Consider the following 25,973-nt stretch of genomic DNA (forward strand, 5'->3'; position numbering starts at 1 on the left):
AATGTTTAGTGAGTTTTTTGGACAACTCTGGCCAGTAGCTTGAAAAGGGACTTCTCATAATTGGTGTTGGGTTGTTTTGAAGGGGGTCTGTGGCTTTTGGAAGCATTGTCAGCCCAGATGAGAAAATCTCGTTTAAACTATGTTTATTTTTACAGGCTGTATTATGTTATACAAGATATTATAAAACTTTACATATATTATCAGCTGTTAGTTTTAGCTAAATAGTTAATAGTATGATTCTTCATGAAATTTCCAGATATTCTTTTTTAATTTTTAAAAAATTGGTTATTTTATTTACTTACATTTCATATGTTGTCCCCCTTCTCAGTTTTCCCTCTGCAAACCCACCATCCCATCCCCCATCCCCTTTGCCTCATGAGGGAGTTTCCCACCCCTCACCCCACCCCCTGCATTTCCACTTCACCTCTCCTGCACCCCCTTATGCTGGGGTATCTCCTGCTCTGACGCTAGAGAGTACCATCCTCTGTTACATATGTAGCTGGAGCCATGGGTCCCTCCATGTGTACTCTTTTGTTTATGGTTTAAACTGGGTCGTCAGATTTAGTTGATATTGTTGTTCTTCTTATGTGGTGGCAATCCAATTTAGCTCCTTCAGTCCTTCTGTTTATTCCTCCACTGGGGTCCCTGGGCTCAGTCCAGTGGTTGGCTATGAGTATCTGCATCTGCATTGGTCAGATGCTGTCAGAGCCTTTCAGTGGACAGCTATACTAGACTCCTATCAGCAAGCATTTCTTGGCTTTAGCAATAGTGACTGGGTTTGGTGTCTGCAAGTGGTAGGTGGGGTGGTCTCTGGATGGCCTTTCCTTCAGTCTCTGCTCCATTTTTTGTCTCTGCATTTCCTTTAGATAGTAACAATTCTGGTTTAAATTTTTGAGATGGGTGGGTGGCTCATCCCTTAACTAGAGGCATGTCTATCTACTGGAGCTGGTCTATATAGATGTTATCTCCCTTTTGTTTTGTGTTTTGGCTAATGTAATTTGGCTACCCTTTGGGTTCTGGTAGCCTCTTGCTTCCCTGACATCTGGGACTTTCTACTGGCTATCTTCAGTTCCCCATTCTCCACTGCTACATATTTCTGTTCAATTTCCTGACTGTCTATACTTCTCTCCTGTTTCTTCTCATACCTGATCCTACTCCCTTCTCCCTCCCTTTTCTCTCCCTCCCAGGCTCCTCCCTAGCTCTACATCCTGTGATTATTTTGTTGCCCCTTCTACGTAGGATTGAAGCACCCACACTCTGGTCTTCCTTCTTATTATCTTCATGTTGTTTGTGAGTTGTATTGTTGGTATTCTGAACTTTTGGGCTAATAACCACTTATCAGTGAGCACATATAACATGTGCTCTTTTGTGTCTGGGTCCCCTTACTCAGGATGATATATTCTAGTTCCATCCATTGGCCTGTGAATTTCCTGATGTCATTGTTTTTTTAATAATACATAGTGTAAATGTACCACATTTACTTTATCCATTTTTTAGTTGACAGACATCTGGGTTGTTTCCAGCTTCTAGCTTTTATAAATAAGGCTGCTATGAACATATTGGAGCATTCATCCTTGTTATATATCAGAACGCTTTTGGGTATATAACAAGGATTGGTTTAGCTGGGTCTTCAGATAGACTTATTTCCAATTTTCTGAGAAACTTCCAGATTGATTTCTCAGTGCTTTTGCCAGCTTGCAATCTCGGCAGCAATACAGGAGTGTTCCTCTTTCTCCACACCTTTACCAGCATCTGCTATCACCTGAGATTTTGATCTTAGCCATTCTGACTGGTATGAAGTGGAATTTCACAGTTGTTTGATTTGCATTTCCATGGTATTTTACTCCACCTTCACTGTATTTATTCCTTCCAATGACAATATCCTTTCTCCAATTTCCCAGATCAGATCACATTGGACCCTACTATTACCCTCTTTAGAACACCTCAACCCCCTTTCCCAGCAACAGTCCCTTTTTAATTTCCTGGCATGTGTTGTTACTCCAGGATATATACTTACATCTGAAGATTTGGAGCGAGAATCGTCTAGTAAAAGAGAACATGTAAATTTTTACCTTCCTGGTCTTCGGTACTCCATATGATCTTTTCAATTCCCACCCACTTGCCTGCAAAGTTCATGATTTCATATTTCTTTACAGCTAAATACCATTCCACTGTGTGTGTGTGTAATATATATATATATATATCTGCAATATACATTATATATCTGATACATATATAATATATATATATATATATATACTACATTTTCATTCTTCATTCATTGGGCACTTAGGATATTTTCATTTTCTTGTTATTCTCACTATAGCATCAATGAACATGCTTGAACAAGTATCTATAGAGTATAATATCATGTTCTTTGGGCATACTCCAAGAAGTGGTACAGCCGAGTCATATGGTAGATAGATGTTTAGCTTTCAGAGAATTCTAATAGTGAGTTCCCAGCCCCATAAAGTTTTTTTAACAACTCTCAGAGAATATTATGGAAGTAAGAGAAGAAAGTATGTAAGAGCTAGACACTGAGATGATTGTTATTAAATGCTGTCTTCTGAATGTGGCATGACTGTTAAATTCACAAACTAACATCATCTGCAGTTGCCTAGACAAGAAGCCAGTCAAAATGCAGTATGGATGGGGTAGGAGGTCATGAGTCCCACACCCATTTGAGGAGTTATTAGCAATTAATGGTTTTTTGGGAAAAATAACCAATATCTGGCCATAAGTAGATTGCCCATGTTGCAGTGCCTGATCCAATACCTATGCACACATGAGCAACACTAATTGGATTCAGTAGCTTCTTAAAAAGTGAGAACGTGAAGCTGAGAATTGGAGTTACTTATTAAAAGAATGTCTATGAGGAATGGGAGGAAGGAATGGGGTAGATATGATCAAAGTATATTATATGTGTGTGAATTTCTCAAAGAATAAATACATTAATTTTAAAAACAACTTGTATTTCCCCCACCTGCTACCAGTCTACCCACAAAATCTATTCTATTTTCCCCTCACACTTATCATCAGAGAGGTTTCACCAAGCAACTGATGGGAGCAGATGGCAAGTTAGAGGAACCAAACAGAAGAGAGGGGTTGAGCATACCATGAGATTATGGCCAATAGATTGAACTAAACAGGGCTGCTAGGGACTCACAGAAACTGAAGAGACAAACATGGACCCTGTATGGGTCTGAGCATAGAGGTTATAGTTAATATTCTTATGGAACTCCCAAAAGTGGGAGTGGGGTTCTCTCGGGATCTTTTGCCTATGCTTGTGACCCATTTCCTCCTTCTGGGTTGCTTCATCCATCTGTGAGTCTACCTATAAATATGACGATGTGTCTAATCTTACTGTAACATGCTAACCTGTACTTAATGGATATCCCTGGGAGGCCTATTTTTTGTTGTTTGTTTTTTATTGAAGGGAATCAAAAGAGGAACTGATCTTGGGAGAGGAACAGTGGTGGGATGCACAGGGAGATGAGGAGGGAGGGAGACCTGCAGTCAGAATATGAGAGAAGAATAAAAGTTAAAGTGATAAAAAATGAAAAAAATAAAAACAACTGGTTTTAGAGGTGCACATTTACAATCCCAGTGCTGGAGAGATGAAGACAGAACAATCACTGGGACATATTGTCAGAAAAGCATAATTAGTGAGCACCATGCCAATGAAAGACCTCTGACTCACAGGAGGTGGTGGATGGAATTTCTGAGATTGACATGCATATTTTTTTCCTGGCCTATACATACATATGCACACATATACACTTCCACTTATATACACAGAAAACTATATGCACACACCTGTACACACACACACACACACACACACACACACACACACACACACACATACACACCCATATAAGCACACATAAACAAGACCAGTACAGCAAAAACAGAGCTGCCTCATGACATAGACACATACTCACAGTACTCTTAGTCAATATACACAGAGATTGTACCTATATATTTGTTGTAGCACCCTTCACAGTAGCCAACTTATAAAATCAGCATGGTATCTACGAAGTCATAAAAAAAACAATGTGATATATGACCAATGAGATAAACCAGCAGGTAGAGTTGCTTGCTGTCAGTTTGATGACCAGAATTAAATTCTCTGGACCTATATTATGGAAAGATCTCAGTGCCACAAGTTGTCATCACATTGCTATAGTTGCACAGTCGATTGTGTTTTCTGCATAGACTAAAATATAATAAAAATTAGAAATCTAAAATATATTTATAATTATATATAAATACTAGATTTCCACTTAGTCACAAAGAGGAATAATTCTTTGTTATTTGCAGGAAAATTATTTTTAGCTGAATATAATCATACAGGGAAAAAGACAGACTCAGAAGGACAGTGTCAAACTATTTTTTGTTTGTGTATCCTAGATTATGTATCCATATATATATATATATATGTAGATAGATAGATAGATAGATAGATAGATAGATAGGTAGATAGATAGATAGATAGATAGACAGATAGATAGATAGATAGATACAAGGGGGATTTTGGAGGACAGGAGTGGGGAGAAAGACCATATTATAGGAAGGAAATTGACTCAAATTATATCTTATACTTGCATGAAAATGTCTTTAAATAATACATCACTATGTGAAATGAATATATGCCAAATAAGCATTGAGATGTATCTAGAAAGTAATAAAATGTGTTTGTGCCTCCTATTATTATAATTCCTAGAGGAAAATTTTCAAATGGCTCAAGGATATAAATGCATCTTCTCAAAAGAATTCTTTTGAAAAGGATAGAATTGTTTTCACTGTGCATGCGTCAATGTGTGTTCTTTTGTGTGCTTGTATTGACATTGAACAAATGTACACTTTTCTTGTAGGATTCTCCATTGCAGCAAAGCATTGTATGTATTTACACAAGAAATGTGTCAGCTTGTTGAAAGAAAGAAAGCTGTTATGAAAAACTACTTTTAACCAGATTTCCACATTTTAATGTATCCATACTCATGAACTCTTTTACCATAGGCACATAGGAAATGACATGAACCCTTTTATATACACGTCATTATTTAATAACTTATGCTTGGCCAACTTTGGTGTACTGGAGCTTACTTATGAAAGCATAGAAAATCTTTCCAGTATTTCCAGTCACTGAAATACTGTTATTCATGTAAACTCATTAGAAAACATGGTCTATATTCTATATTTCCTAACATTGGTCCTATAGATGCTACTTTTTGGAAAGTGTCAAAGTGTTTAACATCATACTTGAGTGATAGCAGATAGTAGCTAGATAGCATAGAGTTGTCTCTCCTTTTGCCAGAAGAGGGCACTAGTGGTTCTTGAGTTGGGAGCCCTATAGTAGAATGCTAAGGGAATTTAGAGGTGGTTTTTTTTCCCCCTTTTAACTTTTAAAAAATTCTAGCACTCTAGCTACTTTTTGCCCTCTCAGAATTTACATTTGTTATACACATGAATAGCTTAGCAGGAAAAATTGGCAGGAGTTAGAATCCATTAACAAATAGTTCTGTGTGTCAATTATAAGGAAGACCTTTGTCTTGACTCATTAAGAGCTCAGCCATCTACACATTTGCTAGAGGTGAAATCACATTAGATCTCAAAGGTTCCTTGATGTGGTGACTCGTTTGGGAGGTATTGAGAAAAGCCTGAGAAACCTGTCTCAGCTGGACTAAATGGTGAGATACATCAGAGTGCTTTAGCCAAACAAATAAATTATGAATGTCTTAAGTGTTGTTATACAGAGCCTGGGTATTTAACTGGTGATTTAAGGAAAAAAGGTCTGTGGTCATCTGGAGTAACTTCGCAGAGTTCACTCAATCACTTTTCAGACTTAGCAAGACATTTCTTGGCAAAGTAAGAGCTAAGCTTTTGTTTTAAATAGCAACCTTTGTTTGTTTGTTTGCTTCCGATGATCTGTTTATTGTTTGACACCGTGTTTCTAAATAGATGCCAAAATCAAATGGTGCTTTATTTGACTTCTGTTATTAACCCAGTGGAAAGACACTTCAATCTCAGTTAATGGAGACTTATGAGGGTCAACAACAGCTTACGTGAAGTAGGCAAGTAGACAGATGGTAGGATTCATGGGGCAAAAAGCTCTCAAATCTAAATTTCTTCTTATTAGAATAATCTCCTTAGGGAATTCACTTCAAAATTATTTCACGAAAATGTAAACATTTGAACCAGAGAAACACATAAGCACTCTATTTAACTACATGATCTGGCAAGACCCAAACCACAGTACCAATGACACATGTAATTTTCATGGGAAGAGAAGTATGAATGTGATAACTTGGGACCACAAAACACTGCATCTGAGTTGGAAGGCCATGACTCAGTCCCCATAGGGAACAGTAACATATTTAATGCTTAATAACATGTCTGATACAATGTTCAAAATGAAGTTACAGATTATTTTGCTTAGACCTGTCTCTTCACCTAAATGCAGCACTCCATTTATGTGATGCCATTTTCCTTTATTTTCACTGTTATTTTTGTCACTTGGGATTAGATTTGTATTTTGATACTTCACTGTGTATAGTTTATATATTTTATAATTCATTTCTAATTATTATTTTAACTACTTTTTCCCTTTCCCATCTTCCACCAACTTCTTCTGAAACCTTATTTTTCTCAACATGTCCTGCTGTTACACTTTCATATTTCTTTGTGTTGTCCACTGATTTTAATTAGTTTCTTGCCTGAGTGTGGGTGATGGGTTATTTATTGGAAGAAGAGAATATTATTAGTGGCTACAATACTGAAGAAAATGACACTTCACCCTCCAATCACTATTAAATGCTAACAGTCCCTAAAACAGTCTTAATGACAGGAATCACACGAGTATATCAATATGTACAGAAAAGTCCTTTGACAAAACTCAAAATCCCTTCATAACAGCAGCTAGAAATACTAGGAATGGAAAGAGTATATCTCAACTTAAGACGATAAATGACATTAGTTTTGACAGCACAAGCTGTATTTAAAACGTTGTTTGACAGTGTCTCAAATATAACTTTTGAGCTTAATTTGATATGTGCAATAGAAAATATTTCTTATATTTATTCTTCTTATTCTAACACCATTTAAATTTACTGCAATAGTTGCACTTTAACATTTATCATATAAACCCCTTATCATATGTGTGTGAGGTTAAGATACTAAAATGACTGCTTAATTAACTTTAAAAATATGCCAAATCTTTTTTATTGGTTATTTTTATTTAAATTTCAAATAGTATCCCCTTCCCTGGTTCCCCTCCACAAGCCCCTATTCCCTCCTCCATGCCCCTTCCTCTATGAGGATGCTTTCCCCACCTGCTCACCGACTCCTGCCTCAGTGGCCCTACCCTGGGTCATCAAGTCTCCACAGGACCAAGGGATTCCCCTTCCAGAGATGCCAAATAAGGCAATCCTCTGCTATATATCCAGCTGAAGCCATTGGTATCCCCTGTGTACTCTTTGGTTTGTGGTTTAGTTCCTAGGAACTTTGTGGGATTTGGTTGGCTGTTATTGTTGTTCTTCCTATGAGATTGCAAACTCCTTCAGCTCCTACAGGCCTTGTCCTAACCTCCGTATTGGGATTCTCGTGCTCAGTCCAATGTTTGGCTGTGTATATCTACATCTGTATTGATCCAGCTCTGGCAGAGCCTCTCAGGGGACAGCTATACCTGTCAGTAAGCACTTGTTGGCCTTAGCAATAGTAAGCCAAACCTTTAGTAAAAACATTTCCAGCGTCCCAAATTATTTATTTATTTATTTACATGTTTCTTGAGCCTATACCTATACATATATTTCATGGAAATTAACTGATACTAATTACAATTATGATTCATTTCTAAAAATGGATTTGAATTTAACCAGTAATTTAAATTTTAGCAAGACTTTTAAATACTAGTAATGTATAACCATATTTTATAGCCGTATTCTACAGTGAATGGGTATATTAATGAGAATCCCAAGATGATACAACTGTTATATAGTTATTATTTTTGTGTATTGCCATGTTTTCCCTAGCTAACTTACTGTGGTGTAATAAAATCTTAAGAAAAAATGTATACCAATGCTTTGAAAAGTTAGTAGGAGTATGCCACATAAAATGGTGTTCTTTCTGTGGAAGCTGCAAGTGGTGTGCCAAGGATTACAAAATGTTCTTTTGTTTTTCTCTAGAAGAAAACATATACACAGGAAAATACTTATATGTGTGTCCAAAATTGCATGATAGTTGTTTTTAAGTTGAATTAGTAAGAAACCCAAGGTAAGTATGAGTTATACAATGACATTCTCATGTGCTTTGGTGTTATAACATTGAATAGTATTGCTATAGCAACAAAATACTTTATGGGGACATAAAAGACCATAAAAATTTGAATTGAAGGGTCTATATATGCTTAAATTAGACCTATGCTTCTATTCATCGGACCTAACAAGCAGAAATAAGAAATATTTCATTTGTAAGACTTTGCTTCCAAATTAGCATCCTCTCTGGTCTTTGGTATTTTTCAGTCATTGAGAAATATTATACACATTTTGGTGCCAGAGAAGAGGGCTGTAATTAACCAACTCCAGTGCACACTCTCTTGATTGATAAGCTGAGGTTGTATGAGTTTGTGTTGACAATTTACAAATAGCTCTGTTAAGACCTGTGTGCAATAGTTGTAGAAGCACAGCCATTAATCACAGCCATCAGCTGGCTTCCTAGAGTGGTTTACAGCAGCTTTTAATGTATGTTTTGCTAATTGGAAGTTACATTGGTGCTGCAAATTCTCAGATGAATAACTGCTTTGGTGCTGCCTGCCTGTGGATGAAAAGCCCTCTAAATATTCCTCTGGAAGCATGACTTAAAGTTGAAAGAAAATTTCTCTTACTGACTTCTAAAGCCTTAGAAGTTAGCTATAAAAACATAGCACTATGATCAAGAATGGTTTAAAAAATATTCATGTATTTCTAGATTCATGTTTAAAATGGTGTCCTTAGCTCTATTTAGGGCAGTGTTTACATTTCTGTGTGTAATTCTTTGACAGAGACAATTTTTCTTGCCTCTCAGGTGGCTCATATAGAGATATTTATGCCTATTATGCAAAAATTCATTGTTGTATCACAGAGGCATAATCAGCAGAATGAATGTCTCATAACGCAAACATCATACTCTAAGAATCAAATCTTTTATTGGCCATTTTCTTGGTTATAGTTTCTATTGCTGTGATAAAACATGACCAGAAGAACTAGGGGAGGAAAGGATTTACTTCATTTTAAAGCTGGTAAGTCCGTACGTAGCCGGGTGAAGCAAAAACAGAAACCTGGAAGTGGGACCTGAAGGAGAAACCACTGAGGAGTGATGCTTACTGGCTTGTGTCCCATTAAAACTAGGTTTACTCTGTTTTCTAATACATCCAAGGACCACTTTCCCAGTGGGCTATGAATCCCTATATGAATCAAGAAAACCCCCCATAGAAGAGAGTAAATTCTTATTTTTTAACTTACATTTTAAATTGACTTAGAAAACAGTCGTTTTCATATAGATTTTTATACACTATTTATTTTAATTCATCCACCCTCCCTCCCCCCTTATTTCTGCCCCCACTCCCCACATGTGTCCTTTCTTACAGGATTTAATTACTTTCCGCAATACTGACATAGTGTTAAAAATTTCTTCACTTTATGTTTTCCTTGATGAGATTTTACTTTTTTATTTGAAATATTACTTTTGTAGATATATGTACTTCTACATAATCTAAGTTGGTAGGTATTTTATAACAACAAAGATTTCTGCCATGTCTTTCCTTCCTGGCTTACCAAGTATTTTCTGTTATTCTGGAGTGTTTTCTTTCATAAATGGTTTGACACTTTTCTCTTAGAGTTTTCAGGATCATTTCTTTTAAAATATTATTTTCAAAAGATAATTACAATAGGAATTCTGATCATGCTGCTTTGGGGAGAGGGTGAATTTCCTATATGGAAGACTGTATTTAATCCAATATTTAGGAAATTTTCTTCTATTTGTTCACTGAATATGTTTTCTATGTTATACCATTTAATTTATTTATTCCTTTTATATCCTGATCACAGCCCTTCCCTCGAAGTACCCCCTTCATATAGCCTCTCCTCCCATTAGTCCCCCTTTTCTCCTTAGAGAAGGGTAGCACCTCCTGTAAAGCAAGCTACATATGTGCAGGGGCCATGTCCAATCCATGTATGTTCTTTGGTTTGCTGTTCTGTCTCTGAAGGCACCCAAGGGTCCAGGTTAGTTGACTTGGTTTTTGTGTGGAATTCCTACCTCTCTGGGTCCTTTAATACTTACCCCAATTATTCCACAAGACATCCTGAGGTAGTTCTAGTATTTGGATCTCAATTTGGGCCAGTCATTGATTGGCCATTCCCTCAGTCTGTTCAGTTCCTGCTCCATCTTTGTCTGTGCACTTCTTGCAGGCAGGACAAATTTTGTGTTAAACGTTCTGTGGGTGGGTTACTGTCCTTAGTCCACCACTGAGAGTCCTGTCTGGCGACAGGAGGTGGCCTCTGCAGTCTCTGTCTCCCACTTCTAGGAGACTCAGCTAGAGTCACCCTCATAGACTCCGGGAACCTTCCCCATCCCAGGCCTTAGGTGCATCCTAGAGATGCATCCTATTGTTCTCTTCTGACTTACTTCTAGCCTTCTTTCCCAGGTGCTTCCTATACCCAGTGCTCCACCCTGTTCCCCTCCCCATCACCTCTCAGATCCTGTTCCCTCTTTCCATCCAACTCTGATGTTTATTTTATTTCCTTTTCTGGGTGAGATTCAAGCATCCTCTCTTGGATCCTCTTTGTTATTTGGCTTCTTTGGGTCTGTGGATTATAGAATGGATATCCTGAACTTTCGGGCTAATATCCACTTATAACTGAGTACATACCATACACATTCTTTGGGGTCTGGATTACCTCAATCAAGATATTTTCTAGTTCCATCTATTTGCCTGAAATTTTCATGAGGTCCTTGTTTTTAATAGCTGAGTAGAATTCCATTGTGTAAATGAACCTCATTTTCTTGATCTTTTTTCAGTTGTGGTACATCTATTTGGGTTGATTCCAGTTTCAAGTTATTACAAAGAATGCTGCTCTGAAAATAATGCAGCAAGTGTCCTTTTTACCACAAGGTGGGGCCTCTGTTGGGTATAAGCCCAGGAGTGGTATAACTGAGTCTTGCCGTAGAACTATTCACAATTTTCTTAGAAATTACCAAATTGTTTTCTAGAGTGATTGCATGAGTTTGCACTCCTATTGCAATGGAGGAGGATTCCCTTTGCTTCACATCCTCCCAGGCATGTACTGTCACATGGGTGTTTGAACTTAGCCATTTATTTTGATGGGTGTAAGGTCGTTTTGATTTGCATTTCCCTGATGACTAAGAATATTGTACGTTTCTTTAAGTTCTTCTCATACATTAGAGATTCTTCTGGTGACAAATGTCAGTTTATCTCTGTACCCCATTTTTAATGGGGTTATTTGGTTTGTTGGTGTTTACCTTCTTGAGTTCTTTATGTATTTTGAATATTAGCCCTCTGTAGGATGCAGGGTTGGTGAAGATCTTTTCCCAACCTGTAGACTGATATTTTATTTTATTGACTATGTCCTTTGCCTTACCAAAGCTTTTAGGTCTCCCATGGTCCCATTTACCAATTGGTGAGCTTAGAGCCTGGGCCATTGAAAATTGTCTCCTATAGCAATGTATTTAACGCTACTTACCTCTTTCTTTACTAGATTTAGTATATCTGGTGTTATGCTGAGGTCTTTGATCCACTTGGCCTTGACTTTTGTGCAGGGTGATTAACCTAGATCTATTTATATTCTTCTACATGCAGACATCCAATTAGACCAGCATCATGTGTTAAAGATGCTTTCTTTTTCCACTGTGTGATTTTGGCATCTTTCTAAAAAAATGTCCATAAATGTGTGGGTTGGTTTCTGGGCCTTTAACTTATATCCTATACCAATACAATGCTCTTTTTATAACTATTGATCTATAGTACAGCTTGAAATCAGAGATGCTGATACCTACAGAAGTTTTTTTTTTTTTTTAATTTTACAGGACTGTTTTAGATATCCTAGGGTATTTTTTGTTGTTGTTTTGTTTTGTTTTGTTGTTTTTGTTTTTGCCCCATATAAGATTGAGAATTGTTCTGTCAAGGTCTGTAAAGAATTGTGTTGGAATCTTGATTGTAATTTCATTGAGTCTGTAGATTGGTTTTAGTAAGATGGACATTTTTTCTATGCTAATTCTATGGTTCTATGATTGTGGGAGATCTTTCCATCTTCTCTTACCTTCTTTAATTTCTTTCTACAGAGACTTGAATTTCTTGTCATAGAGATCTTTCACTTGCTTGGTCAGAGTTTCACCAATGTATTTTGTATTATTAGTGGCTATTGTAAAGGGTGTCATTTCCCTAATTTCTTTCTCAGTCAATGCCACATTTGTATAAAGGGGGTTATTGATATTTTTGAGTTAATTTTGTATCCAGCCGCTTTGCTTACAGTTTGTCAGCTACAGGAGTTCTCCTCCAGTACAGTTTTGAGGATTTCTTATATGTCCTATCATATCATATTGGAATAGTAATATTTGACTGCTTCCTTTATAATTTGCATCTCTTTGATTTTTTTAGTTGTGTTAATTCTTTAGTTAGGACTTCAAGTATATATTGAAGACATAGGGAGTGAGTGGGCAGCCTTACATTATATCTTATTTTAGTGGAATTCCTTTAAGCTTCTCTCCATTTAATTTGATGTTGGGCATTGGCTTGCTGTATTGGCTTTATTGTATTTAGATGTTTGCCTTGTATCTCTAATTTCTACAAGACATTCATAATAAAGAAGTGTTAATTTTGTCATAGGCTTTTTCAGCATCTAATGAGATGATCATGTGATTTTTCTTCTTTAACTTTATTTATATGGTGAACTATATTGATGGCTTTTTGTATATTGAAGCACCCCTGAATTTGTGGAGTGAAGTCTACTTTATAATGGTGGAAGATGTTTTTGATGTGTTCTTGTATTTGTTTTGTGAGTATTTTATGAAGTATTTTGCATCACTGTTAATAAGTAAATTATCTGAAATTCTTTTTCTTTGTTGAGCCTTGTATGGTTTAGGAATCAGTGTGACTGTGGCCTCATAAAATGAATTTGGCCATGTTCCTTTTGTTTCTATTTTGTGGAATAGTTTGAAGAATATTGGTATGAGCTTTTCTTTGAAAGAATTCTGTGCTAAAACCACCAAGCTCTGGGCTTTTGTTGTTGTTGTTGTTGTTGTTGTTGTTGTTGTTGAGACTTGTAGTGACTGCTTCTATTTCCTTAGGGCATCATAGGACTATATAGATAGTTTACCTGATCTTGATTTTATTTTGGTAACTGGAATTTATTCAGAAATTTCATTTCATGTATGTATTTCAGTTTTGTGGAGTATAGGCTTTTGAAGTAAGAAGTAATAAGCTTTTGAATTTCCTCAGTGTTTGTTGTCATATCCCTTTCCCTTTTTATTTCTGATTTTGTCAAATTGAATATTGTCTCTCTGCCTTTTAGTTAGTTAGGCTAAGGGTTTGTCTGTCCTGTTAGTTTTCTCAAAGACCAATCTTGGTTTTACTGATTCTTTGTAACGTTCTTTCTTTCCAATTGATTGATTTCTGCCTTGAGTTTGATTGTTTTGTGCTATCCACACCTCATGGTTGAGTTTGCTTTTTTTCTTTTCTCTTTTCTTTCTTTTTTTCACAGCTTTCAAGTATTTTTTAAATTGCTATTATGAAATCTCTCAAATTTCTTTACAAAGGCAGTTAGTGCTATTAATTTTCCTATTAGTGCTGCTTTCAATGTGTTCCATAAGTTTGGGCATGTTATGCCTTCATTTTCATTGAATTCTAGAATATCTTTAAATTTTCCATTTTCCTTCCATACCCCATGATCATTGAGTGAAGAGTTGTCCAGTTTTCATGTTACTGTACCCTTTCTTTTGTTTCTGTTCTTCTTGAAATACAAATTTAATCTGTGGTGTTTGGATAAGATATAGGTCATTTCAGTCTTATTTTATCTGTTGAGACTTACTTTGTGAACAAGTATATTCTCAATTTTCGATGTTCCATGAAGTACTGAGAGGAAAATATATTCTCTTGTGTTTTAGTAAAATATTCTGTATATATCTATTAAAATCATTTCATTCATTAATGTCTGATAGTTTCATTATTTCTTTTTTTAGTTTCAGTTTCAATGCCCTGTCCAATGATGACAGCAGGGTGTTTCCATTATTAATATTGGATTTCCAGGTATTATATAAGCTTTAGTAATGTTTCTTTGATGAATGTGAGTGGCCTTGCATTTGGCACACAGGTGTTCAGAACTGAGATATTATCTTGGTGAATTTTTAATTTGATGAGTATGAAGTGTCCTTCCCCATCTCCTTTGATTACTTTTGGCTCAAAGTCTACTTTATTGAATATTAGAATGGCTACTCCAGCTTGTTTCTTGGGACCATTTTCTTGGGAAAGTTTTTATCAGACATTTACTCTTAGGTAAAGTCTCTCTTTCTTGCTGAATTATGTTTCTTGTAAGTAGCAGAATGATGGATCCTGATTACATATCCACTCTGTGAGCCTTTGTCTTTTTGTTGGGGAATTGAGTGAGTCCATTGATAGTAAAAGATATTAATGTTAATGATTGTTAATTCTTGTTTTTCGATGTTAGAGTTGTTTGTTTGTGTGTGTGTGTGTGTGTCTGTGTGTCTGTGTGTGTGTTGTGTGTGTGTGTGTGTGTGTGTGTTGGTGTGATGCTTTTGGTTTTGCTCCTGTGAAATTATTATTTCTTGACTTTTCTTGGATGTAATACTATCCCTTTGTTGGAGTTTTCATTCTCTTATCCTGTGTAGGGATGGGTTAGTGGAAATATATTTTTCTTCCCCTTGGAATACCTTGTTTGCTCAATCTATGGGGATTGGTGATTGAAATTTCTCTGGGTATAGTAGTCTGAGCTGACATCTGTGGTCACTTTGGGCATTCAAGACATTTGTTCAGGCCCTTTGGGATTTTAGAGTATTGGTAGAGAAGTCAGATGTAATTCTGATAAGAATGCCTTTGTACATTATGTGACCATTTCCCCTTGCAGCTTTTAATATCCTGTCATAGTTCTTTACAATTAGTGTTTTGATTTTTATGTGGCAAAAGGATTTTTTTTCTTTTCTGATCCAAACGATTTGGTGTTCTATAAGCGTCTTTTTTAAATTTGTTTATTAGTAACTTGAATTTATTTATTTATTTTTGTAACATGACTTCAACCAGTTTTAAGCCTGAGGAGGGTTTATTTTTTCCTATTCTGCTTTTATACTATTTTAATTACATACAAGTAATTAGGTCAGTTCTGGGTTAAGGGAACAAGCAAGACAATAAACACAAATAGTCAAGGAACAAGCAAGACAATAAACAAAGTCCCTTGATCACTGTCTCTAAGGGTTTATCAGGATGACCAAGATACATGAGCCTACTTCCCTATCCTAGCCCAAAGTTATATTCTTGCCTGAAGCCTACTTCTTTGTTCTAGCCTAAAATTAAGTTCCTGCCTGAACTAGCTTCCCTGTCCTGGTCCAACGTCAAATTCCTGGCTGAAGTAAGCCTACTTCCTTGTCCTGGCCCAATGTCAAATTCCTGCCAAGTGGCCCCAAAAGACCTCCACATCTCCCCCTTTTTATTTCATAAACAAGACTGCATCTGTCTTCGGTTGTTCTAATGAGAATGCCTTCCTTACCAATATAGTGGTATATGCATTATCAAAAGCAATGAATTTATGCCTTAGGTTGGTAAGGCTCTGTGCAGAACTTATCTGTCTCTGACTGTCAGCCTGTTGAATTAAGAACTCTGTCTGACAGCCAGAATACAGCAAATACATAGTCGAATGCCAGCAGCAAACCACTGAACTGAGAACGGGACCCCCGTTGAAGGAATCAGAGAAAGGACTGAAAGAGCTATAAGGGGCTCGAGACCCCATATGAACAACAATGCCAACCAACCAGAGCTTCCAGGGACTAAGCCACTACCCAAAGACTATACATGGATGGACCCTGGGCTCCAACTGCATAGGTAGCAATGAATAGCCTAGTAAGAGCACCAGTGGAAGGGGAAGCCCTTGGTCCTGCCAAGACTGAACCCCTAGTGAACGTGATTGTTGGGGAGAGGGCAGTAATTGGGGGAGAATGGGGAGGGGAATACTCATAGAGAAGGAGAGGGGGAGGGGTTGGGGGATGTTGGCCAGGAAACCGGGAAAGGGAATAACAATCAAAATGTAAATAAAAAATACCCAAATTAATAAAGATGAAAAAAAAGAACTCTGTCTGGGGGTTGGGGATTTAGCTCAGTGGTAGAGCACTTGCCTAGCAAGCGCAAGGCCCTGGATTCAGTCCTCAGCTCCGGAAAAAAAAAAGAACTCTGTCTGGGCGTCCATTTTTAGTTTCAAGCCATGTATTGTTGGCCGCCAACATATTGATATTGTTACAGGCAAGTTTTATTACAATGAATAGGAATAAAAGTATTCCTGGGACAAAAAGGGCTAGCATGATCAAGCTATATATGCCATTCTTGAAGCTTGATCAAGATAGAAATATTGATCTCAGGACATGAAAAATTTTATCAGCAATATTTGCAGCATCAAACTCAGCAGAGCAGCATTCCTTAAATTCATAATTTTGCTATGCAAAGTTAAGACGTCCAGGTGTTAGAATTATGCTAAACACCTTGCAAGTGTCTTTAAACTATTTCCCATATAGTGAATATCATTGTAAATTTTAAAAGTAACACGTGTCAGCATGACACTTGAGATGGCTTCTTACTCTTAAACTTTGAACCTCCTTTCCAATAATTTGAATAGTATCTAAAAGCACATCAAAAAGCCTATCTAAACTCTCTTGAGTACTCAGAGCATTAGTAACATTTTTTGTAAATGATTAACAAAAGTAGCTGTCTTAACTTCTTGTGTCAAAGCAATTGCAGAAGCAATGGTACTAGCTATTTATGTATTAGTGAAAGCTGCTATATCAGAATTAATCAAGCCCACTACCCTCTTACTTCTGTTTAAGGTCTGAATCATTTCTTCCAGTACTTGCAAGCTTTTTTTTTTTTCAGAATACCAAGGTACTGTAATACTCACAGACAATAAAACAAAAGTTATTTGATAAACCACCGTAACAGACATGACAGATTTCAACACATTAACACAATTAGAAAGTTTCCAACCAATACAACTTACATTAAATACTGAGGAAGAAACACAAGTAATTTTAACATGAGCAGTTAATAAAAGAGTGGGAACCTGAACACATGCACTAACACTGGTTCAAAGTCCAGATTATTACAGAATATTAATATTTGACCAATTGCAATTTTTCAGGCAAAATTGATAATTATTATCCAAAAGACAAGCTGTTACAATTTTCCTCTATACGTGCTTTTGTATTTCCTATAAATTTTCTGTTTCCATTCTTCTGTTGAAGGGCATCTGGGTTCTTTACAGCTTCTGGCTATTATAAATAAGGCTGCTCTGAACATAGTGGAGCATGTGTCCTTGTTGCATGTTGGAACATCTTTTGAGGATATGCCCAGGAGTGGTATAGCTGGGTCCTCAGGTAGCGCAATGTCCAATTTTCTGAGGAACCTCCAGATTGATTTCCAGAGTGGTTGTACCAGTTTCCAATCCCATGAACAATGGAGAAGTGTTCCTTTTTCTCCACATCCTTGCCAGTATCTGTTGTCATCTGAGTCATCTGTTATCCATTCTGACTGGTGTGAGGTGGAATCTCAGGGTTTTGATTTGCACTTCCCTAATAGCTAAGGATGTTTAGCATTTCTTTAGGTACTTCTCAGCCATTTTATATTCCTCAGCTGAAAAGTCTTTGTTTAGCTCTGTACCCCATTTTAATAGGGTAATTTGGCTCTCTGGATTCTAACTTCTTCAGTTCTTGTATATTTTGGATATTAGCCATCTATCAGATGTAAGATTGGTAAAGTTCTTTGCCCAATCTGTTGGTGGCTGTTTTGTCCTAAGGACAGTATCCTTTGCCTTATAGAAACTTTGCAGTTTTATGAGGTCCCATTTGTCAATTATTGATCTTAGAACATAAACCATTGGTGTTTTGTTCAGGAAATTTTCCCTAGTGTCCATGTGTTCAAGACTGTTCCCCACTTTTTCTTCCATTATTTTGATGCAGAGGTCCTTGATCTACTTGGACTTTAGCTTTATACAGATCAATAAATATGGATCAATTTTCTTCTACATTATGACCTCCAGTTGAAGCAGAACCATTTGTACGCTATTCATTATAGATTTTAAACAACTTGAAAATTGAGAATACCCATCACAATCCATCCCTTGTCAAATTAACATATAATGACATCTCCTTATGTCCAAATAAAAACAAAAACCACGTCATAATAATGCCTATTATAACTCCCTTCATACAACTGCAAATACATAAGTTTAGTTGGGTAGGATATGATCTCAAGGTCACCTCTTCTTTAATCCCATTTAATATCCTTGAATGAACAGAGTTTAACTTCTTTTCACTTCCTGGTGCCCCTTTATTCTTTGAACTATACAATAAGATTTTTTTCTTTCTAAGCTTGCTGTACTTGTTCAGTATTCTTTATGAGAGTAAACCAAAAATCAAAGTCTATGCTGGGCTTCATTTAGTGTTACTTTATCAATGCATTAATATGAATTTTTTTACCATAGCTTGAGACAGACTTATTGAACAAGGGCAAAAAGCAGCAACTTTTCCACCAAAACATCATATAAATGATCTGTAGATTTCAAATCCCTCTCAGCACCAATACTTTCCATGTTCTTACTAGGATGGCCCATTAAGCCCTACTTAACAAATTGCATGGCTTTCTAAATTCAAAGTCCCCAAATTAATATTCCTCCAAAGAAAAACTTAGTCAGGTGGGCATCCTGATACCTATTCCTGATACCAACCTCTGTATTAGTGTTTATTGCTATGAAGAGACACCATGACCAAGTCAACTTTTTTTTTTTAATGACAGCATTTAATTGCAGCTGGCTTCCGGTTTCAAAGGTTCATTCCATTATCATCATGGTGAGAAACATGGTCGCATCCAGGCACACATAGTTCTGGAGAAGGAGCCAAGAGTTCTATATCTTAATCAGATGACAAACAGGACAGACTGTTATCCTTAGACAGCTAGGAGGAAGCTCTCTTCCACAACAGGTAGAGCCTGATCATAGGAGGAGACCTCCAAATCTCATTGCCACAGTGACGTTTCTTCAACAAGAACATGCCTACTAATAGTACCATTTCCTATGGGCCAATCATATTCAAATTACCACAGATGCATGTGGGGTTGTTTATGTGTTAACACTTTGGTAGAATTAACAAACTAGCATACAGAAATTTTCCATTCAACCAGTTTAAAACCTAAAAGAAGAAATGTCTTATTAAGTATGAAATATATGAATCTAGACAAACATAACAAATGAAGTCCAATAAAATAATTAACAAAATCACATTTCTCTTATATAACAAAGTCCTTTCCACTTACATATTTTCCATGACATTTCTGTAAAATTCAAATTATCAATGATTACCTAGTGTCAGTAGCTAAAGTGTGGTTTAAATTCAAAAGACTAGTATTTGTGATTTTTGCATAATTTTTCATATTTACCATTTGCTAAATGACTACACACCTTAAGTAATTTAATTTTTGCTCTCAAGAATGTACCTTGGCATTATGATTAGTCATAAAACATTAAATAAACCTTTTAATATATAATTAATAAAAATGTAATGTTATATAAATCCTGTTACAACCACTAGAATTTTCAAACACTGGCTAGATCACAGAGGTGTGTTACTTTGTAAAATATAGTTAAAATGAATAACTTAGATTGTTAAATTTATAATCAGTCAATAAAGCTATGAAATTAAAATAATTTAGATAAAATAAGTTATTTGCATTTGATTTTAGGTAGGCTTTCTTTTACATTCTATTTCAATGTATATTTTTTTTCATTTTTAACTAGTAGCTTATGCTTTAACAATTTTAGCATATATTAATTATATAATATATTTATTATGATTTAAATACATATAATATATTATTTTATTCACCTCATTGCCCTAAATTGATCCCGCTATTCCCACTTATTTTCTTTTTTCAACTAGCACCATTTTATCTTTTTTCTGAAGCAAGATCCAAACAATAATATCAGGAGACATGTTAACCTGAAAGGGAGAAATCTCATGGGATCCTACCTACAGAGTAAGAACTATAGACAGCTAAGAACTTCTGAGAAAGGTACAATTAATCTTTCCTAGGGATTAAGAGCATAATTAATTATCCAATATTACTCTGTTAACCCTTAAATCCTACAAATGAAGTCAATAATAAATAGACTCAGCAAGACTATATCTGTCTATATCTATATCTATATCTAATATGTGTGTATGTGTGTGTTTGTGTGTATAAAATTAAAACAACAATTTTAAAGGAAGCAAGGATAATAATAATAATGAGAGGAGTTGGAGAGGTTGTAGGGGAAGGATGTAATTATATAAAAGAATAACATTGCCATTTATTGCTTGATAATTTTACATATGTATATACCATTTTGATAAAATCAACCTTACTTTTGTTCTCGTAAAATTCTTCTCCTACTCCCCATAATTTATATATTTTTTCATATTCACCATATATTACTTTCCTATATTCCCCTTTTACTACTTTTGAACACCTTCCTCTTCCTAGCCAGTTTTGCATTGTGTAATTACATTATGAAATGATCCAGTAAGTTTAATTATAATTTCTTGAATGAACATTGAATGTGGGATATTTGCTGAAGCACAACTTGAGTGGCTATATCTCAAATAAAATATTCCCTCCTATCAGCAAATAGTAACATAGTATAATCAAAGAGAAGGATAGGGCCATATGAAGCTATTTTTCATCTATAATGAAATATGTATACAACCAATCTTGTGCAAATCCTACGTAAGTAACCACTACTACTATGACTTCATTATTGGAAAAGCTCTGTCATGTTTGGAAGATAACATTTCATTTCATGGCACTTCTCTTCATCATCTGGCTCTTAAATTTTTTCCAGCTGTCTTTCCTGATAGTCCTTGAGCATTTCTAGAAGTGATAAGGATGCATCATTTAAGGAAAAGTACTCAACAGTCATGAATAAATACTCAAATACAAAAGATAAGCAAAATTAAATAGAAATGATAACAAAAATTATTTATAACAAACAAAATGAAAATATTCTTATCAAACTATAATGGCCAAAATAAAACAAATGCACAGTAAGAGCAATCACACACTAAAACCACCAATGTGTTTAGGAATGTGAAGAAAATAGCTACCTTTTATATGGATTATAAAGGTATAAAATACAACTAATTTTCGAAAAGGTTTGGCCCTTTCTTAAGAGATTAACTAAACACTGTGTGTGTGTGTGTGTGTGTGTGTGTGTGTGTGTGTGTGTGTGTGTGTTAAATTATCCTTAAATAGACTAAAATCTATGTGCTGTTTATCTTTAAATGTGAGTCAAGTTAGATTTAGAAGGCACATATTAAAGGGTGTATTAAAGGTTCAAAAATGAAAAGTTACATGGCTGAGGATGAGTACTGAATTAATAATATTTTATTTTGAATGAGATAATGTCAGTTTCCCTTTTAAGAGAAAGTCATTACAGAAGAAAATTGTAAAAAGGATGTCAGATAGACATGGTCTTTAATCTTGCCCTTTGCTCTTATTGACTATCTGATATTCAAAAAAATACTGACTGTAGTTCTTAATTTTTCAAGTGGATGTTATGATCTACATCTTTGGAAAGTAATTATGAGAATATATTGAAACTATTAGTGGTTAATATTTGTAAATGTTAACACATGGTATTTTATTGACCACATTTCACATTTTATTTCATTGATATTTTGCAATGACTCTATGTTGCAAGAGATAATTGGATACTGACTGATGATGGTATAGGAGGGAAGTTTTGTATAGTGTATAATAACTTTGAGAATGGTCTAAAACAGGCACTGAAAATATGGTTAAAACACTCATTTCCCCTTAGTAACAATAATAGTCAAGTGATTCTAACTATGGGTAATGCAGGTGGTATTTCTCTTCGTGTGTTTAGTTTCATCTCTATGAATATTGAGTAGTGATAATGTGAGATATGATAAAAATGTATAATTTTGAAAAAATACACTTATACTACGATAACACTTTGAAATAGAACTCTCTATATGGTATCTTCTTGCTTACTTCTCACGGTGTGAAAAGAAATATAACTATACCTACTTGTGTTCTTAACAGTGATAACATTAAATAGCATTTTAATTACTATTACCACCAAACCTCACCTGAACCTTCTCACTTTAAGTCACATAGTCAGCCCCCCCTTCTTGCTGGTGGAAATGAAGATCTATTATAATATTTAAAATGTTCAATGTCTCACAAGGACATGTAGAAATAGAAAATTCATTCTCATGATTAGTATTAACCAAACAGATTCATTTAATCAGTATATTTGAAGGCCTTTAATTTTCATGCACTTAGGATTTAGTAGTGGATAAAGAATTCAAAGATCTTGAATCAGCTAGGCATGGTACTACAAAATTACAATCCCATCAAATGGGATAATGAGGATGACAATTGCAGAGTCAAAGGACAGGATAATTTACACAATAGGATGCTGTCTTGAGAAAGAAAATCAAAATAGATTTAGACATTATAAAACAATTGAATTTCTTTCACAATAGAAACATATTTCCTTCTAAGAGCCTGTAGTTTCATTATCAAGTTTACATTTTAAAACTTAGAAATATACTGATTAAACTTGCTTAAAGTTTATGAAAAGAAAACAAATATATTTGACAGTTGATTTACTATGGAAGACAAAAGGCTGATGAATGGGAGCAAAGACACTGGGTTGTAAAATTTTTATTAAATAGTCATGCTTCTATTACTGCTTTCTCTGTGCATATTTGTCTGCATTTTATAATAGTGACTATAGCTGTGACATCTAACCCTTTGCTTTTCTTTTCCTTTTTTTTTCCAAAATGATATGAAGATTATCTTTTTGTTGATGGGCCATTATCTCAGGCAGTCAGGTTATAATATAATTGATTAGACCAAAGAGTTCTTTACATTCCAGCTTAATTATAATCTAGTCTTAAGACACTCTTTGGACTGATTGACAGTATGATTCCTTGATTACAATGACACACACTCATATCCTTTAACTATGCTGTGGTCTCCATAATAGCACAGTTACAGACATCTTTTGTTGGGATGGGAGACAAATCTTTTTTCTTATTTTCTGTTAATTCTATTAAAGGCACATTTTTGACATTTCACTGAAGTACTTAGTATGCTTCCTTTTGGAACTATTTTTCTTCTATGCACTTTGGCAACAAAACTTGATTATAAAATAAGAATATTTCAAGGGAACAGTAATAAGAGGCATAATTAACAGAAAGATAGTGGTGATTAAAACACTCGCTTTTAGAAATAAACAATAAGAATAAACTTAGGATAATTATCTTGAAATTAGATACATTCTGTTACATATATAATGGAGTCTGTGACCCTATTGATAGTACATTTGCCTTCTTATACTAATGTTTTACCTTTACTTTCGTTTTTCTATTATTTGTTAAAGTATGTGTTAGCTTTTTTGAAAATATGAGAAACAAGTCATGAAAATTATATAGAAATTCAAGAATAACTATAGAAAATGAATGAAAACTTATATGTCTTATAAATCTCCCCCAAACCTTTCCCCACAAGTTAGAAATTGTTTTCTTTTCCCCTGATTATCCAATCCACAGTGATCAAGCTTCAACATATAGCTATTTCTTGGTCTTAAATAATGACTCAAACTCTGCATTTGCTCCCAATGGGAAAGTTAGGAAATACTTCTTAGCTGAGGTTAAACCCTCCAATACACATTCTAGATTATCTCTCCTTTTATTCTTCTTTCAAAGGTTTCATTTATTTCCTTGCTACTGAAACTACCATTCATCTGCCAACAGCTAACATGTAGGATGACTGCTCTGAGGCTACTCTTTACTCCCCAGAGATTCTAGCAGTCCACTCATGGATGTCACCCACAATCTTCTAACTTCCAAAGTTTAATTTGCTTCTCATTATGTTTTATGCTTCTATCAGACTCTGTATTTTCACATGTACCATTCCTGACTGTTTTCTTTCCCTTGGTGATATGATTCCATTAATTATCTTCTGCAACTTTAGTCTAGTATCTGTGATCCCTTGGTTTTTCTTGAATGGAAAAAGTTTTATTTGCTCTTTGTTTCTGAGATAAAATTTTATTATGTACAATATTGCTAATTATGTGTAATTTTCCTCCAATTATTTCTTCATCTGTAAGGGTTCTTTCTGGTTGGAGTCCAGGAGTCACAGCACAAATCACATGAATACCAATCTCAGTTAAACAGGGATGGTTATTTGAATGCTTTCCCCAAGACTGATTAACCAGGGCACTAGCTCAAAGTCGTATGTTGGACATTTCTCAGGGCAATCTTGTAAAGGCTAAAACCACAAAGCCACAATGAGCTTATATGCAAATGCTGGAAGTATTTCCTTGTGGTTGGCCCTAAGTAAACGATTTCAGATTTAACAGTTTGTATTGAGTTTTATTTGATGGGTCCTACATGACGTTTATAGTTGTGGAGTTTATTTTTTCTTTTCTTTTATTAAACATTTTATTTACATTTCAAATGTTCTCTTCTTTCCCATTTTGCCACCTGGAAACTCCCTATTCCATCCTACCTCCCCCTGCTTCTATGAGGATGCTTCCCCACCCACCTACCACCCACTCCCACCTTCCCACCCTGGCATTCCCCAACACCAGGGCATCGAGCCTTCACAGGACCAAGGGCCTCTCTTTCCACTGATACCTGATAATGGCTTCTTCTGGTACATGTGTGGCTAGAGCCATGAGTCCCTCCACGTGTACTCTTTGGTTGGTGATGTAATGCCTGGGAGTTCTGGTGGTACTGGTTGTTTGATATTGTTCTTCCTATGGGCTTGCAAACCCCTTCAGCTCCTTCAGTCCTTTCTCTAACTACTCCATTGGGGACCTCATTCTCAGTCCAATGGTTGACTACAAGCATCTGTCTTCATATTTTACAGGCTCTAGTAGAGCCTCTCAAGAGACAGCTATATGAGGGTCCTGTCAGCCTGCACTTCTTGGCATCTGCAATTATTGTCTGTGTTTGGTGACTGTATATGGGATGGATCCCCAGGTGGTGCAGTCTCTGGATGACCTTTCCTTCAGTCTCTGCTCCACACTTTGTCTCTGTATTTCCTTAATATTAACAAACCTCAGAACATAAAGAACGTAACAGGGTATTTGGTCAGCATGCCCCTGCTCTAATTCAATTTATTTTTCTGCATCAGTTACTAGCAATCATATTACAGCAATAATATAAAATAGCTGGCCAGAATGGAACAAAATGGCTATCGGGCAATCCTCAACAATCCCCCCTTTGAGTTGTTGCAGTGAGTCAAACCATTGACCCAAAATTTCCTCTGAGGCTAGAGGGGCCAATAAAACAAATGTTAACTCCAGCCTTTGCTGGCATTTTGTTGTCTCCCACTGTGATGCTTTATTTAACTAATTTAGGCTTTTACCATCTCAAGATTACACAGGGATGGACCTATGGCTCTTTCTGCATATGTAGCAGAGGATGGCCTTCTCTGGTGTCAAAGCAAGGAGAGGTCCTTGTTCCTGTCAAGGTTCAATGCCCCAGTGTAGAGGACTATCAGGATGGGGAGGTGGGAGTGAGTGGGTGGGTCAGTGAGGGAGCACCCTTATAGAAGCAGATGGAGGGGGTTGGTATAGCCAGTTTCTGGAGGGGAAACCAGGAAAAGGAATAACACTTAAAAGGGTAAATAAAAATCC

The sequence above is a fragment of the Rattus norvegicus genome, chromosome X (genome assembly GCF_036323735.1).
Source record: "Rattus norvegicus strain BN/NHsdMcwi chromosome X, GRCr8, whole genome shotgun sequence".
NCBI lineage: Eukaryota > Metazoa > Chordata > Mammalia > Rodentia > Muridae > Rattus > Rattus norvegicus.